General features: G+C 40.8%; 1 pseudogene; it reads right to left on the bottom strand.

Moving 5' to 3' along the window:
• Positions 1 to 1,754: 1,754 nt before the first annotated feature.
• The window catches only part of LOC113019450 (protein NLRC3-like), a 33,700-nt pseudogene continuing 16,373 nt past the window's right edge, over positions 1,755 to 19,081 (bottom strand).

Raw genomic sequence — 19,081 nt, 5'->3', positions numbered from 1 at the left:
TAGATATTTACATGAAACCAAAAATAAGTATTCTTTAAGTACATTTCAGTCATGTGTAAATAGTTTTAAGTACAGTGTCAGTAATATTTAGTGGAAAAACAATATTTCTCCATCTTATATAGTAAGTCAACTGTACTGAATGGGGCACAGATGCAGAGTGCTCTACATTACTTTTGTAGTGATTTATAATTAAGTATAATTGATTTATAATGAAAGGATGTAAAAGTTGTTTTCCAGCCTTTGATTTAAGAACGTTATAGCTTCTCTTTACTGTGACTGTGTGCAGCATGTGCTCTTTTCCTTTTTTGATGTTTATTGCAGCTGGTCATGCTTTAAATATCGTAATGTGTGAGCCATAAGAAATCAGTCAACTGCTGTGTAATCCAGATGAACAGCTGAAGCAAGAACAGTCTAGATATTATGCTGTGTTTGATCTCAATCATTTAGTTGCGTCAAAATGAAATCAGCAGTATCATGTAATGCATATTTTTATGTATACAGTGGTCCCTTGCTATAACGTGCTTCACCTTTCGCGGTCTCGTCATTTCACAGATTTCTTTAGTGCAATTTTGCATGTTTTTTTTTTCAGTCAGTTCTTTTGGAAGAATACATCGCTCATTATACTAATATAATACACATACATATATACATGTATAATACATACTGATGAAGGAACTGAGCTCACACTCCAATTTTTATTCAGTGAACTACTACTCAATTTATTTTGGGCCTCAGAAATGCTCACTCTGCTTGCATATCACTTATTGTCAGCAATAGAGCTCATTCTGCTTTGTGTATTTAGTATTTAGTATTTATTTATTTATTGTCATTGTCAAGAACAATGTGGAATGTGGAAATAAACACAGAAAAAATAGACATCACTTCCTCTTTGTTTTTGATGCAGCGTTTTATCAAATTAGAGTTGCATGAAAAACAATGAAACAGCTTCTAAAAGTTTGAGATCAAAGCAAATCTCTGTCACCAAATTCCAGCAGAATCTTCACCAGGACCCTTTGTGATAGTTTTCATGTTTCATATAAACTAAAGTGATACACAACATATGCAGTGCTATACACACATATTTTCATGTTTCTAAGAGTTTGATAACCAAGCTGTTACCAACATGCTCTTGTTCAACATGGGAAAAACACAAGACTAGTTTCAAATGAGGATTTGCTGTTTATTAGATAAACCACATGCATTATGATACCTCAATACAATTATATTCTGGTTAGAAGTGCATTCAAAACTATTGAGTCAATATTTTCAGCTTATATGGTGGAAATCTTTTCAAATCATGAGCTTCCAACAATGAGTGAAACAGTAAGATCTTGTGGAGAGTTTGGGAAAATCCCATTAAGAAAGAGAAATCAAACATTTGGATTCATTTTAATGAGCTCAGACTTGTTGAAAATGCAGAGGAGCTCATAATAATAATACATTTTATTTATTTAAAAGCATCTTTCAAAACACCCAAGGACAAATAAAATAAGCAAATAAAAACAGGCATAAAAAACATGAAACGAAATACCTTAAAAGCTGGTTGTGAGCTGAGCTTCAGAGAAACACAACATACTGATATTCACTGTGAAGCTTTGAGTGGAAAAATACAGACATGTGTATCCTGGAATAATGGGAGCTTCCATCTTTAAAGGACTGAAGAGGAAGAAGTTTACAAGGAATCATTTAGAACAGTTTCAAACATCAACTGATTGAATCCAAGAATTTGAAAACATGTTTCTGAGTGAAAGAAACAGACATGTACAGACTGTTCAACGGTCAGAGTGTTTCTCTAACAGGAGGACACTCTTTACACTCAGCACAGAGTGACTGAGGAACCAGACCAGACCCAAAACCCAGCATAAAGAGTTTCAGTGAATGTGGTGTTGAAGGTGTGGAGGTGGATCCGAGTGTCAGAGGAGACTTTATAGAAGGACAGAGTGCCAGCAGGGCAATCCACATACACTGCTACTCTGTTAGAGACAGAGGAGGAGATGGATATTTCTCTTTTATTGTGCTTGACATGACGAGGACCATCACCAGAGCAGTACAGACTCCACGACTGATCATTCCATCCAAACCAACAGTCTTTGCCCTCTCCTTTCCTTCTGATTCTTCTGTAACTCACTGATATGTAAATGTATCCTCTCCACTCAACCTCCCAGTACCAGCGACCAGACAGACCATTTCTACACAGCAGCTGAGGATAAACATCAAATCTGTCTGGATGATCAGGATATGACTGAACTTCCTTCACATGTGTCACCTTCTTGTTGTTGTCAGACAGCTGGAGGTTTGTGTGTACTGTGTTTGTGTCGATTGTGAGTTGACAGGAATCTGATGGAGGGAACAAACACAATCCAACAGCAGTTATTGATCCATCACCTGTTCATTGATTAACACTTTGATGATGACTCCTGACTTTAGAGATGTGAATGAGTGATGTGACAGATTGAAGATGGTTGAGTGTGTGCTGCTTTGTTTTCATTAATCACATTAAAAAACACTTACACTTCCTCAGACCTGGTCTCAACCATCGGACTCCAGCAGGCTCCACCCTGAAAGGAGGAGGGGGGTCAGACCAGCACAGTCTCTTTCACATGGACATTACATGGCTCTCATACACATACTGTTAGACACTAGTAAAGGAACAGGCCAACATTTTCACAAATACACTTCAATCCATTTGTGATCAAACTGCTGATGATTTGGACTGATCCTGGATCCGTCAGTACACCACTGTAATTGAATGAAATATGACGGATTCAAACTGTTACCATAATTATATTTATATTCCTCTTCTGTTTAGCTGGAAATGACACCTCCCTGCTAGGGCTGGGTAATATGGCCTAAAATCCATATGAGACAAAACAGACGAGCCCCCAAATCATGTTATTACCCGGCTCGGAATGACCGCAACAAGAGTGGGGTGTCCCGCGACTTCCCTTGCCCAAACAGACACAGCCACAGCATTGGGCTTTTAACAATAATTTATTTACGGCAATGGCACTCAGTACAACGATAGTGGGAGTGTATGATTTCAGCTAAGGCCAACACAACAAACAAAACCCAACCTAGAATTTGGTTCCCCTTTGACTTCTTCAAGAAAAGAAACAAAAGAAATGAAACAGTCTGACCTCCCTGGTCTAACAAACAGGAGAAAACAAAGCTTTCCAAAATAATTGGCAGCTCACCCCTACTTGCTCTGCACTTCACACACATGCCCGAATTTAACTAAGTAGCTATAGCTGCGGCTGCTCCATCTGGATCTAAGGCTGTGTCCCAATTCAGGGTCTGCATGCTTGAAGTACGCGCACTAGGCGTACTACGTACGGTGCGCACTATAAGTACGAGAAGTGCGGAAGTGAGAGTCTTGTGAAATGGGACGGTATACGCTTCATCGCGCTGTTCAGGTTGCCTAGCAACCATGATACTAACCGCGAGACACGTTACATACAGCATTGTTTGACAGAAATGAAGGAGAAAAATGTTTTGTTGGTCATTCATTTTCGTCATGACATCACTTTGATTAGTTGAGTATCTGAGGCTGAGACCAGAGGACTGTAAAACATGATTGTTGGGCTTCATTTCTGTACTGAACAGTCATTTAGGATTAGTTAGTAAATAACAATTAGTTAATGTTGTTCATGAGACTAAAGTCAACTCACTGTGGTAATGTAAATATAATATGGCCAATATTATAGTATTGTCAGATTATTATATTATTATAATATACAGTGGGGCAAAAAAGTATTTAGTCAGCCACCGATTGTGCAAGTTCCCCCACCTAAAATGATGACAGAGGTCAGTAATTTGCACCAGAGGTACACTTCAACTGTGAGAGACAGAATGTGAAAAAAAATCCATGAATTCACATGGTAGGATTTGTAAAGAATTTATTCGTAAATTAGGGTGGGAAATAAGTATTTGGTCACCTCAAACAAGGAAAATCTCTGGCTCTCACAGACCTGTAACGTCTTCTGTAAGAAGCTTTTCTGTCCCCCACTCGTTACCTGTATGAATGGCGCCTGTTTGAACTCATCATCTGTATAAAAGACACCTGTCCACAGCCTCAAACAGTCAGACTCCAAACTCCGCCATGGCCAAGACCAAAGAGCTTTCGAAGGACACCAGGAAAAGTATTGTAGACCTGCACCAGACTGGGAAGAGTGAATCTACAATAGGCAAGCAGCTTGGTGTGAAAAAATCAACTGTGGGAGCAATCATCAGAAAATGGAAGACATACAAGACCACTGATAATCTCCCTCGATCTGGGGCTCCACGCAAGATCTCATCCCGTGGGGTCAAAATGATCATGAGAACGGTGAGCAAAGATCCCAGAACCACACGGGGGGACCTGGTGAATGACCTGCAGAGAGCTGGGACCAAAGTAACAAAGTTCACCATCAGTAACACACTACAACGGCAGGGAATCAAATCCCGCAGTGCCAGACGTGTTCCGCTGCTGAAGCCAGTGCATGTCCAGGCCCGTCTGAAGTTTGCCAGAGAGCACATTGATGATACAGCAGAGGATTGGGAGAATGTCATGTGGTCAGATGAAACCAAAGTAGAACTTTTTGGTATAAACTCAACTCGTCGTGTTTGGAGGAAGAAGAATACTGAGTTGCATCCCAAGAACACCATACCTACTGTGAAGCATGGGGGTGTAAACATCATGCTATGGGGCTGTTTTTCTGCCAAGGGGACAGGATGACTGATCCGTGTTAAGGACAGAATGAATGGGGCCATGCATCGTGAGATTTTGAGCCAAAACCTCCTTCCATCAGTGAGAACTTTGAAGATGAAACGAGGCTGGGTCTTCCAACATGACAATGATCCAAAACACACCGCCCGGGCAACAAAGGAGTGGCTCCGTAAGAAGCATTTGAAAGTCCTGGAGTGGCCTAGCCAGTCTCCAGACCTCAACCCCATAGAAAATCTGTGGCGGGAGTTGAAAGCCCGTGTTGCTCGGCGACAGCCCCAAAACATCACTGCTCTCGAGAAGATCTGCATGGAGGAATGGGCCAAAATACCAGCTACTGTGTGTGCAAACCTGGTAAAGACCTATAGTAAACGTTTGACCTCTGTTATTCCCAACAAAGGTTATGTTACAAAGTATTGAGTTGTATTTTTGTTATTGACCAAATACTTATTTTCCACCCTAATTTACGAATAAATTCTTTACAAATCCTACCATGTGGATTCATGGATTTTTTTTTCACATTCTGTCTCTCACAGTTGAAGTGTACCTCTGGTGCAAATTACTGACCTTTGTCATCATTTTAGGTGGGGGAACTTGCACAATCGGTGGCTGACTAAATACTTTTTTGCCCCACTGTATGTATGTATGTATGTATATATATATATATATATATATATATATATATATATATATATATATATATATATATATATATATATATAACTAGAGGCCAACTCCAAGCCCATAGCACAAGTCACCATCAAGTGCGGGATCTACCAAGGAGATGCTCTGTCCCAACTGCTGTTCTGATCATTAACAAGACTGGCTACGGATACCGACTACGGAACGGAGCAGTTGTCAGCCACCTCCTGTACATGGATGACATCAAGCTGTATGCCAAGAGTGAACGAGACATCGATTCACTGATCCACACTACCAGGCTATACAGCAATGACATTGGAATGTCGTTCGGACTGGAGAAGTGTAGTCGGATGGTAACAAAGAGAGGGAAGGTAGTCAGAACTGAGGGGATTGAACTACCAGAAGGCAACATTGCAGACATAGAGGACAGTTACAAGTACCTGGGGATCCCGCAGGCAAATGGGAACCATGAAGAGGCCGCTAGAAAGGCTGCAACCACCAAGTACCTGCAGAGGGTCAGGCAAGTCCTGAGGAGTCAGCTGAATGGTAAGAACAAGATCCGGGCCATCAACACATACGCCCTGCCCGTGATCAGGTACCCTGCTGGGGTAATAGGCTGGCCAAAGGAGGAGATAGAAGCCACTGACATAAAGACAAGAAAGCTCCTGACCATGCATGGAGGGTTTCACCCCAAGTCCAGCACCCTGAGGCTGTACGCTAAGCGGAAGGAAGGGGGCCGGGGACTGGTGAGTGTCAGCACCACAGTCCAGGATGAGACAAGGAACATCCAAGAATACATTGGGAAGATGGCCCCAACTGACCGAGTGCTCAGTGAATACCTCAGGCAGCAGAAACCCAAGAAAGAGGAGGGAGACGAGGAACCATCATGGAAGGACAGGCCCCTGCACGGTATGTACCACCGGCAGATAGAGGAGGTGGCTGATATCCAGAAATCCTACCAGTGGCTGGACAAAGCTGGACTGAAAGACAGCACAGAGGCACTAATCATGGCAGCACAAGAACAAGCTCTGAGTACAAGATCCATAGAGGCTGGGGTCTATCACACCAGGCAAGACCCCAGGTGCAGGCTGTGTAAAGATGCCCCAGAGACAATCCAGCACATAACAGCAGGGTGCAAGATGCTAGCAGGCAAGGCATACATGGAACGCCATAACCAAGTGGCCGGCATAGTGTACAGGAACATCTGTGCGGAGTATAACCTGGAAGTCCCGAGGTCAAAATGGGAGATGCCCCCAAGGGTGGTGGAGAATGACCGAGCTAAGATCCTGTGGGACTTCCAGATACAGACGGACAAAATGGTGGTGGCTAACCAACCGGACATAGTGGTGGTAGACAAACAGAAGAAGACGGCCGTAGTGATCGATGTAGCGGTTCCGAATGACAGCAATATCAGGAAGAAGGAACACGAGAAGCTGGAGAAATACCAAGGGCTCAGAGAAGAGCTCGAGAGGATGTGGAGGGTGAAGGTAACGGTGGTCCCCGTGGTAATCGGAGCACTAGGTGCGGTGACTCCCAAGCTAGGCGAGTGGCTCCAGCAGATCCCGGGAATAACATCGGAGATCTCTGTCCAGAAGAGCGCAGTCCTGGGAACAGCTAAGATACTGCGCAGGGCCCTCAAGCTCCCAGGCCTCTGGTAGAGGACCCGAGCTTGAAGGATAAACCGCCCGCAGGGGCGTGCTGGGTGTTTTTATATATATATATATATATATATAAATAAAATGTTCTTCCTCCACAGCCCCCCCCCCCCCCCCAAATTTTGGCACATGTCGAGGAGTGTGTCAGGCTACACTTCACTGTGTGTTATACTTGTATAACTATGCATGTGACAAATAAAGAACCTTGAGCCTTGAACTATGATATATATATATATATATATATATATATATATATATATATATATATATATATATATATATATATATATACATACATATATACATATAATCACTGACTTTCAGCTTGTTGTGTTTGTGGAAATATGATTGACTTTAATTATTAAACATTCGCACATAAATAAGTGACGTCATATTCAGTACTTTTGACAGTTCACTCTTCGGCCGCTCCATCTTATTAGGGAAATTCCATATACATAAATGTAAATTTCAAAACTCAACCCCATCATTTAATTTGTTTTTGATTGAAATTGAATATTACTTAAACTCTCTTAACTCATTCACTGCCAGCCATTGGCAGTGAATGAGTTAAACCCATTGACTCATTCACTGCAATTGACGGCTATAGACGTCAATGGCAGTGAATGAGTTAAATTAACTTCCAATAAAAAATGGTCTGTCATTGATTGAAATTCATTCAGAAATGTTCAAGGAATGAGCTGTCACAACTTTCAAGTACAAAGTTGTTATGAAGTCTGTCACATTCCCCCCCCCTTTTTTTTTTCTTTTTTCTTTATTATCCTTTATTTATTTATCCTTCTTATTTCATTGTACTGTATATTGTTACTCTTATTTGCCTTGTATGTCTACTCTACAAATTGAACTGGAATGACTGACTGTTCGCTTTATAATTTCAATAAAGTTTTGAAAGAAAAAAAAAAACAACCTCTTCGGCCGCTCCCTTCTGCCGTATTTTGCGGCAAAATTATCCACACCCACCGCCGCGCTATGAATTGTGGGATATATGGGACCACGAATATATGGGACCACGAAGCGTGCACTGGACCACGCTTGATATTTGGGGAAATCGACGGCGCATTTGGAGTATGCATTTGAAGTACACTTTGAATTGGGACAGCCGTCGTCGCATGGCGGTGACGTAACCGCACTTAAAATGCGTACTTCAAGCGTGTAGACCCTGAATTGGGACACAGCGTAAGACAAGTGCACGGGAAGATTTCCACACCCCACACACCGCGGCTCTTCCGTCCTCCTTTTATAGATTAAGTCCACAGGGGGAGCCAGTTAGTTCAGGCTGTTCCTTCCGTCCACCAATCACAGCCGAGCCCCTGCACAGGTGAACTGGCATACACACATTCAGAAAAAAAACAAAAAAACCAACACAGACACATAACACAGATCATAACCCACTTGTGTTTCTTTCGCGGATGCAAAACTCCAATCAGCGAGGCTTGCTTCCCTCCTTTTACAAGACTTCAACTTACAAATTAGCCATAAAAAGGGCCTCGATAATGTCATTGCCGATGCCCTATCCAGAGCAGTGTAACCGGACAGGAATTAAACAAACAAGGAATTGTTTAATTCTTATGGTGGGGGCGTGTTACGTGCGTGTGTTGTTTGTTTCTGAACGTGTGCGGTGTGAGGTGTGTGGCTGATGGATGAATGTTTTGGGATTAATCTAGCTGATGATTTTTCTTTTGTTGCAAAGTTGAACCTGTCAATTAGGTTTGGTATGATTTACCCTCCGGAGATGAGGAGCATGTGTCATGACTTAACTAGGCCTTTTTATTTCTTATTTTGTTACTTAAACAGTGTCCTGCAAGTTTTGTTTGATAATCTCTGTCGTTTGAGCAGATCTGCACGATTAGAAAGGTAAGCACTATACAATATGTTGTCGGGAAATGGTTGCAATTGAGCTTTTCCATATTGAAATGGGTTCTGGAGAAAGCCACTTATTTGGGACACAATCAGAAAGCGACTCCCGGTCTTAAAGAATTCACCGTGGTAATCTGATCTAAATTCTTTTTCTTTTTGAATTTTCGTCATATTGCTGACAGTGAGAAACTCAATGCAACGACAGTTTTCACTATGAGCCATGAATAAATCATAAAAAGGGGACCTGACTGGACTGATAGGAGTTAACTGACTTGACTGACTTGACACCAACATGTAAGATTGCATATGCCTCCACCCAGAAATGACAAAGGGGTGGATGGAGGTATCTATGTGTGTTTCTCTGTTTTTACAGGAGCAGAAAGATGACAGCAACATCCTAGGTTGCATGAGCTTTGGGCCATGCCGATTTAACCTCTTAACAGCCACTTTCTGTGTCTGTGAATTTATTATGTGTTATTCATGACCTTGTATTGCTCACAATGCAGAGGTCACTGTGAGAAAGTGTGCATACACCTGCGGTGCGCTTACATTTACTTTTCAATTCAATTTCAATTAAATTCAATTTTATTTACATAGCGCCAAATCACAGCAACAGTTGCCTCGAGGCGCTTTATATTGTACAGTAGATCGTACAATAATAGATACAGAGAAAAACCCAACAGTCATATGACCCCCTATGAGCAAGCACTTTGGCGACAGTGGGAAGGAAAAACTCCCTTTTAACAGGAAGAAGCCTCCGGCCGAACCAGGCTCAGGGAGGGGCGGCCATCTGCTGCGACAGGTTGGGGTGAGAGAAGAAAAACAGGAATAACACCATATAAGACACATGTTGAGCTAAAAATGTTAGAGCTCTTGCAACTGGCGTTTGAGCTGTGCAGGGGTCTCTCTCTTCCGGAAGATGATTGAATAAAAAGAAACATAAATCTTTTAACACACTATGAGTCGGTTTTCTCTGTTCTATCACGGGGAAAAAAGAATCGGGGTTAATACTAGCCATGCCATGCAGCATTCCACAGGCAGCAACATCGTAAGAGAACTGTTGCTAATATGGGATGTCTTGATAAAACGAGCAGATATTTGAAGTTTACACAGCTACATTCTCACCTGAAAATATCTTAAAAGTTTATTTTGTGACCTAGAAACACTAATAAAAGCAATATATAAAACGAAGAGGTGGCCGCCATTGTTTGACTCGTGTGCTATGAATTGTGGGATATGGAGTTTTCCACCAAGCATACACCCTTGCGGTTACAGTAACTATTCAATGGTTCGCGCAACCTTAAAAATTCCAATGGTTCCTGAAAGCAGCGACGATGATATTTTCGTCATTACGGTAATCCAAATAAGGGTAGACAGGCCGTACCACTCCCAGCATACCACTAGAGAGCGCCAACACACCACAAATGAAGTGGGCAAAAACTTTCCCATTCATTTCAATGGGCAAAAACCTGTATTAAAATATTAATATTTAAAAAAATAGAAAGTAATAAACACCAAAAGTCATAGCGCACCATTCTTGATCCAGCCGCACAAAATGATATAACATATTTGAAGCTTGTCTCAAAACTGCGGGGTGAGTTATGCCACAAAATTTCAGGCAGAAACTGTGGAATAAGAATAATATATCTGAGGAATAGCAATAAGTGTGCCTCTTGGCATAGGCACACTTAATAAATGCATTTCTTTTTTTTTCTTTTTTTTTCTTCCTCTGAAAAAAATAAAATAAATAAATTAATAAATAAATGCATTTCTACAGTGCTGCTTGAGTTTATATCAGTCATGGTCGGACGGTCCTTCCCGGGCGACCTGCCTGTGTGTGTGTTTCTCTCTCTCTCCTCCTCCCCACCCTTGTTGTCTCCACGCAGCGGCTGACACACCTGCACCTAATTTGCCACCCAGCTGTCACTAATCATCCTTCGTCGTGGGCTGAGGCACTGTGTGTCCAGACGGCAGTCGACGCTGGATTGTACTTGAAGCTCGGTAGTTAAAAGTGTTTGTTACTTGCAACTTAGCTTTAGCCGGCTAGCCTTCTCACCTGTTGTTGTCGCTCGTTTATAGAAGGAAGAGACATGGAGCAGGAGGTTGGAGAGGAGGAACCCACGGAATTAAGCTCTCGGAGGAGAACACACACTTGGATAATCACTTTGGAAATTCACCTGCGCACCACTGGGAGTTTGGAGAGGATCACTGTTGGATTTTGCACTTCGCTTTGTGTTTTGAGACTGTTTTTGGGCACTGTAAATAAACGCACTGTTTGCTTCGCATCCAGAGCTCTGCGACTGAGTCCGTATTTTCCCATTACCTGTGACAATATCTATAGAAAACATCTCCCTGTAGTTGTCATCTTCTTCCACAGCTCTAATTTAGAAATGAGGATTTTTTTCTTTTATGTCAAAATTAGGCTTAAAGTTTCTACTGGTTTTAATTTAGGATAAATATGTCAATGGCATCCCAATACACAGATTCATCTAATCTGTTCTTTTGCATATGCTGAGATGTCTACCAATTTTTATTGATCAGTTTATTTCATATCTGCATGAAAAAAAAGGAAGTGACTGATGGACACGGGAAGTTTTTCCAGCTCTTCCTCCTCTATCGGACATTCTCTCCATACCTGAGAGTGTCCAGTCTCCAGCATGGATCCTTCACTCCAGCCAACAGCAGCTTTCTTCCTGAGTCTCCTGGATGATTGTAGCTCAGGTCGAGCTCTCTCAGGTGAGAGGGGTTTGAGCTCAGATCTAAGGCCAGAGAACGACAGCCGTCTTCTGTGATCAGACAGCCTGATAGACTGCAGACACACAAAACAACAATCCATCAGGGAACAATAATTTTCTATTTACCACAAACAATAACATTTATTCATTCCCATTCATTTTATTCTGCCTATCAAATTACAGGTTCAGCATCAGTCACCGTGGTGATCTAGCCAGGTAAAAAGAGCACCACTATAATGACACTGAAAATGCCGACTTCAAGCTCAGTATACCTTACTCGCCCATGAGACTAGGCTTCCAAGGCTCTCATGCAATGATTTTCATTAATACCCAATAGACACATTTTATTGTCAAACATCTCATATCGATGTAAAATATCACAAATTACTTAATTAAACAGTGTATGAAGCGATTTTCTTAGAACATTTGAATTTAAAAAATACTATGAAAAATCTTTAGACTGCAATTCAATTTTTAATAATTCTCCCAAAGGTAAATAAAACTCAGTATAAAGTTTGATTTTTTTGCACAGTTATATGAATCAGATTTTAAGTCATCAGAGGAAAAGTCTGAATCCTTACCAGAGAACTTCCAGTTTGCAGTGTGGACTCTTCATTCCAAGAGACAGAAGCTTCACTCCTGAATCCAACAGGTCATTGTTACTCAGGTCCAGCCCTCTCAGACTAGATGGCATGGAGCTGATAACTGAGGACAGAGCTTCACAGCTTATCTCTGAGAGGCTACAGAGGCTTAGACTTAAAGTTAAAACAAGAACAAGAGAAGGACACTGTTTTAAAAATGTAATCATTGTGTAGATTGGAGCTACTACATTTAGCAATAGCTTATTACATTTATGATTAGAAAATTCACAATTTAAATTATAAAAAAGAAAGAAAGAAAAAAAATTCAACAACAATGAAATAACAAATAAAGAAATACAGTTAACTTTTTTTAAAGCTAAAATTGTTAATTAAATAATTAATCCGTGGATCTATTTCTACTCCATATCCGGGTGTTACACCAAGCAATTAGAAAGGTAAACTGACCAGTAAATCAGCTTTTAGTGCTAAGCCTCACTTTTAAGCTCATCTCTCAGTACAGTGACCAAAAGCAGTAGAGACCCATTCCTTGGCCCAAAGGCACAAAGGAAAACCCTAAATTGACCATATATAGTATATAAAACCCCATTCAGTATTGTTCATGCCGACCTTCCAGTAGAACAGGCTGTGTACTGCTCTGCTAAAGTTTCTGACAACTTTTAGCCCAGCTGTCCAAAGCAGGGAAAAAAGAGTAGGAAAATAATCTCACTTCAGAGTTTCCAGTGTACAATGTGGAGTTTTCAGTTCTTCCGACAAAAGCTTAACTCCTCTATCCTTCAGGTCATTGTTACTCAAGTCCAGATCTCTCAGATGAGAGGACTGGTAGCTGAGAACTGAGGACAGAGTTTCACAACTTCTTTCTGAGAGTTTGCAGCAATTCAGTCTGAAAAACAATCAAATGAAATCAAATGCTATGCTCAACCAAGACAACAAAAAATATGTTGGTGTGCAATATTATTCAATTACAATAATGAAATAAATCATAATTAATGTATTTTATAAAAAAAAAGAATTCAAACATGGAATGTGTATGTGTGTATGTGAATGTAAAAATAATATTTGTGTGTGAGGGTAAACAGGTGAGGAGCTGGAGTCAGTGGTAATACCTCTGCACGGGCATAAAATACTGCTGATCCTTTTCCTAATTCTAGTGTCAGTGTTTTCATAAATTTCAAATTTATACTTATTTATGACATGTTGGACCTTGCTTGTAGTCCCTTTATTCTTCAACTGAAATAAGTCATTTTACCTCCTTTCACTTTCAGTTTATCCTTCCTTGGAAAGATTGCTTTATTTTGATTGGCCAGTTTGTGAGGTAGAGGTTGTGAAAATTAACTTTAAAGCTACTATAAACACAATTTCTTGCTGATCACTTTAAACATAATCTAAAAAGACATGACAGCAGGACATCACTGTGTGGTAAATATTACACTCAAAATCTAGTTTTGAATAGTCTATCAAACAGTGGCCATATAAAACAGAGTGGCTATTAAAAGGTGTTGTTTATGGCAACGTCCCAGTAAAATATTCTTTCTTACTACTCTGCTGCAGTTTCAAACAACTTTTGGCCCAGCTGTCTCAACGGGGAAATAAATTACCTCAGAGTTTCCAGTGTACAATGTGGATTTGTCAGACCTGAGAACAGAAGCTTTACTCCTTGATCTTTCAGGTCATTGTTCTTCAAGTCCAGCTCTCTCAGACTAGAGGACTGGGAGCTGAGAACTGAAGACAGAGCCTCACAGCTTCTCTTTGAGAGGTTACAGCCACTCAGTCTAAAAAACAATTTGTACTCTCATGAAAACACTTTGCATGTTGAACATATAATATAATATAATATAATATAATATAATATATAAATATATTAAATACAATATAATGCAAATTTTTAAAAAAAATAACAACAACAGAATGTGCATCAAAATAAACTATTTCCAACAGTGCAATATGCGTTCTAAGCATCCCAGAATTTATACAGAAAGGCACGAGCTCAAATATCAATTTTAAAAACACCAGCATATCTTTGTAAATGCCCTATAGGAAAAAAACCAAAAATTTTCTGTGAAAATGTCACCTCCAGTTTCGGGCAGGTAATGGCGCACATCAGATAGATCATGCTGATGTTTATTTCAACACAGGAGTGCTATAAACAGCTGATCAGATTGGCAATATTATGTTTTTGTTTCTGCAAATGCTTTTTATGCAATATTTGTAAAGCCATATGCAGAAAGAAACTGTGACCTAGGAGAAGCTGAATGTGAGTTGTACTCAGTCACTCATTCATATGAAAAAAAAATTGCACTAGCTTGGATGTAATTCTACCAGGCTTTAAAAATAGTTACCTGAAAGGTAGCGTGCCCGCTCCGATGGACCACAAAGGGTTAAAATAGAATTAATATGTGGAATTTGCATAGTAAAAACAATTGTACATTTATGTAATTAGAAGCCTATGAGAAGCTGTTAGTGGTTATACCTCCATACCTGTTGGCAGAGGCATAAAGTACTATGGGTCACTTTCCTAATTTTAATGGCTTCGATTAAATACATTTCAAATTAATCCCTATTTTTTACATTCTGAACCCTGTATGTAGTCCCCCAATTCTGCATCTGAAATAAGTCTTCTTACTTCCTTTCGCTTTCAGTTTATCTTTCCTCAGAAAGACTACTTTATTTTTCATTGGCCAGTTTCAGGAACCATGCTGCTCCACCTCCTCTGTCTTCTGATGTAAAGGTTATGAAAACAAACTATGTTACTATAAACATAATTTCTGCCTTATGACTTGGAACATAATCTCAACAAAGATTAAAGCAGGACATCACTATCTGTTGAATATTACACTCATAATCTGCTTGATTTGAAACAGTCTTTCAAACAGTGACCATATGAAACAGAGTAGCTATAAAAAGGTGTTGTTTATGGTAACTACCCAGTAAAACATTCTTTGTACTCTTCTGATGCGTTTTGTAAAGACCTTTAGCACAGCTGTCCAATGGGGATGGGGGGATTACCTCAGAGTTTCCAGTGTACAGTGTGTAGTATTCAGTCCTGAAGATAGGTGATTAACTCCTGGACCCTCCAGGTCATTGTTACTCAGGTCCAGCTCTCTGAGACTAGAATAATTGGAGCTGAGAACTGAGGACAGAGATTCAAAGCTTCTCTTTGAGAGGTTACAGTCACTCAGTCTGAAAAAATAATTTACACTCACATGAAATCACTTTCTGTGTTGAAGGAAGACAGGCAAAAGAAAAATGTTGGTTTACAATAGTATTCATTTAAAATAAATAAATTACAATTAAATTCATTATAAACAGAATTTAAATGTGGAATTTGCTTTGGAAAAATAATTATACCTCTTAATGTAAATGGAAAACTGTGAAGAAGAAAATTAGTTGTACTACCTCTGTACCTGCTGACACAGGCGTAAAGTACTGTTGGTCACTTTCCATATTCCAATGTCTGTGATTACGTACAGTTCAAATAATCCCTTTCTGGACCTTGTTTGTAGGCCCTTCATTCTACATCAGAAATAAGTAATTTCACCTCTTTTCCCCTTATCCTTTCCCAGAAAGATAACTTTTTTTTTGAAGCATTAAAGCTTCACTGCGTCATCTCCTCTGGCTTCTAATGTAGAACTTGTGAAAAAAAAAACTGTAAACCTGCTATAAACTATAAATTGCTAATTTCTCAGATTACTTTTTTGTGTGTTTCTTAAATATTTTTTTAGCTAAGGATACTGAATTCAGATTTCCTGCTACACAGTTTGTTTGTTTTTTTCATTCCTGCTTTTTTGTTAAGTATAATCAACATTTTAACCCTGGAGAACCCATGGGGTCAGAGCTGACCCCATTGGTTTTCTGACCCCATGGGTTCTCCAGGGTTAAGCATGACGATATCACCACAATTTACTTACAGAGCTTTGCTGGAGGCTTTGACCACTGGCAGCAGCCTCAGAAGAGCCTCCTCTGAAGCAGAGTATTTCTTCAGGTCAAACACAGCCAGATCTTTTTCTGATGACAGTAAGATGAAGACCAGAGCTGACCACTGAGCAGGAGACAGCTTATCTGTGGAGAGCCTTCCTGATCTCAGGGACAGGTGGATCTCCTCCACTAGAGAACGATCATTCAGTTCATTTAGACAGTGGAGTAGATTGATGCTTTTCTCTGCAGAAAGATTCTCATTGAGCTTCTTCTGGATGTACTGGACTGTTTCCTGATTGGTCTGAGAACTTTTTCCTGTCTGTATCAGCAGGCCTCGAAGGAGAGTCTGATTGGTCTGCAGTGAAAGACCCAGGAGAAAGCGGAGGAACAAGTCTAAGTGTCCATTTGGACTCTGTAAGGCCTTGTCCACAGCGCTCTGGTGGAGAGATGGTTTAAACCACCAGGACATTGCTTCTTGTTCTTGCAGCAGATTGAGTCCAGAGTTGATGAAGGTCAGATGGACATGAAGAGCAGCCAGAAACTCCTGAACACTCAGATGGATGAAGCAGAACACCTTGTCCTGGTACAGTCCTCTCTCCTCTTTAAAGATCTGTGTGAACACTCCTGAGTACACTGAGGCAGCTTTGATATCGATGCCACACTCTGTCAGCTCTGATTCATAGAAGATCAGGTTTCCTTTCTGCAGCTGATCAAAAGCCAGTTTTCCCAGAGACTCAATCATCCTCCTGCTCTCTGGACTCCAGTGTGGATCTGTCTTAGCTCCTCCATCATACTTGACCTTCTTCACTTCACTGGCCTGAACAACTAGGAACTGGATGTACATGTCAGTCAGGGTCTTGGGGAGCTCTCCTCCGTCTCTGGTTTTCAACACATCCTCCAGAACTGTTGCAGTGATCCAGCAGAAGACTGGGATGTGGCACATGATGTGGAAGCTTCGTGATGTCTTGATGTGGGAGATGATCTTGCTGGCCTGCTCCTCATCTCTGAATCTCTTCCTGAAATACTCCTCCTTCTGTGGGTCAGTGAACCCTCTGATCTCTGTCTCAATATCAACACACCAAGGAGGAATTTGATTGGCTGCTGCAGGTCGTGTTGTTATCCAGACGTGAGCAGAGGGAAGCAGGTACCCCTGATGAGGTTTATCACCAGGACATACACTGAGGTGGACTTTCTAGGGTCAGTGAGGATTGTAGTTTTGTGGAAATCCAGAGGAAGTCGACACTCATCCAGACCATCAAAGATGAGCACAACCTGGAAGTCTTCAAAGCTGCAGATTCCTGCTTCTCTGGTTCCAGTAAAGAAGTGATGAACAAGTTCCACCAAGCTGAACTTTTCCTCTTTCAGTACATTCAGTTCTCTGAAAGTGAATGGAAATATGAACTGGATGTCCTGGTTGGCTTTGTCTTCAGCCCAGTCCAGGGTGTATTTCTGTGTTAAGACTGTTTTCCCAATCCCAGCCACTCCCTTTGTCAGCACTGTTCTGATTGGTTTATCTCTTCCAGGTAAAGGTTTAAAGATGTCTTCTTGTCTGATTATTTTTTCTGGTCTGTGTGGTTTCCTGGATGATGCTTCAATCTGCCTGACCTCATGTTCATCATTGACCTCTGCAGTCCCTCCCTCTGTGATGTAGAGCTCTGTGTAGATCTGATTCAGAAGGGTTGGGTTTCCTGCTTTAGCAATTCCCTCAAACACACACTGGAACTTCTTCTTCAGTGCAGATTTAAGCTTGCGTTGACAAACTACATGAAATTTTTATGCAAAAAAGAATGCAGAACATTATGTTTCGCAAACATCTCCCCAAAATATGGATATTTGGCTACATGTTGCTCCATCTCTTAAGACAATAGGATTTTTTATAGACATCCTCTTACTGTAATACAGACGGTCAGCCAGCTCCTCCTGCTTCATTCTCCTCAGGAAGTACACTGTGATCTTTACAAATGCCTCTCTGCTGCTCCTCTGCTCTTCATCTTCACTCTCCAATAGCTCCCCAACCTCTCTCTGACTGTCTTCTGGGTAATTTGAACTCATAAACTTTTGGATCTTCTTCAGCTCATTCTTCACAAAAGTGATGATGTTGTCCTCCAGGAGCTGGAACAGAATACTTTAAGAATGACCCAATCAGAGCCAAACATCAGATCCATGTTGGACACACTGACAATCCACTGGTCTACAATGAGCAGCATGGAGATGACTGTGAACAGAATAGATGTAAAAGTAATTGTTGTACATGTACAGACCATAAATATGGAGTCCAGTTGCGTTTGATGCTGCTGGACAGACTGACCACTGGGAACCTCTGAGCTCTCCTGGTCCACTCTGTGGAGGAACAATGAAGAATTAGTTCAAGCACAGAATTAAAGATCCAAAATTATTAAAAGATGGGTTATATTGAGTTAGTTGTGACACTGGCACAGAGGAGAGAGACACCCAGTTGTTGGGGCCGCAAAGATGACAGGAAATTATTTTCCAGGTGACACACTTTAACTCCATGGCAGACTGGCAAGACTCTGGAGCAAATAATTGGCCCGATTTTATTGGTCTGCCATCTACGCTGATAAGTGTGCCCTTGGAGTGCATCCTGTCTGGAATCTGTCTGGCCAACTTGTTAACTTTGGGATGCCATGTTAAGATGCCAATGCCCGGATCACCCAGTGGTATCTGGCTTTATAGTAGTTTAAAGTCAAGGTGGTCCATAGGCCAGGGGGACAGATGGCTGTGCCTGATTTCCTCTCCAGCTCAGGGGAGTGTTTAGATTATATTAGATTAAACTTTATTAATCTCTCAGGTGGGTTCCTCCGGGGAATTCAGTTTCCACACAGCATGGACAGAAGTTGCATGTTACAGAGTTGGAATACCAAAAAAAGGGGAATAAGAGTAAGGCTATGAGCATAAATATACTGTATATACACATATACACATATATAAATACAGAAT

The sequence above is a fragment of the Astatotilapia calliptera genome, chromosome 3 (assembly GCF_900246225.1).
Source record: "Astatotilapia calliptera chromosome 3, fAstCal1.2, whole genome shotgun sequence".
NCBI lineage: Eukaryota > Metazoa > Chordata > Actinopteri > Cichliformes > Cichlidae > Astatotilapia > Astatotilapia calliptera.
Note: the sequence above shows the minus strand (reverse complement) of the source record. Positions and strands in the feature narration are given on the sequence as shown.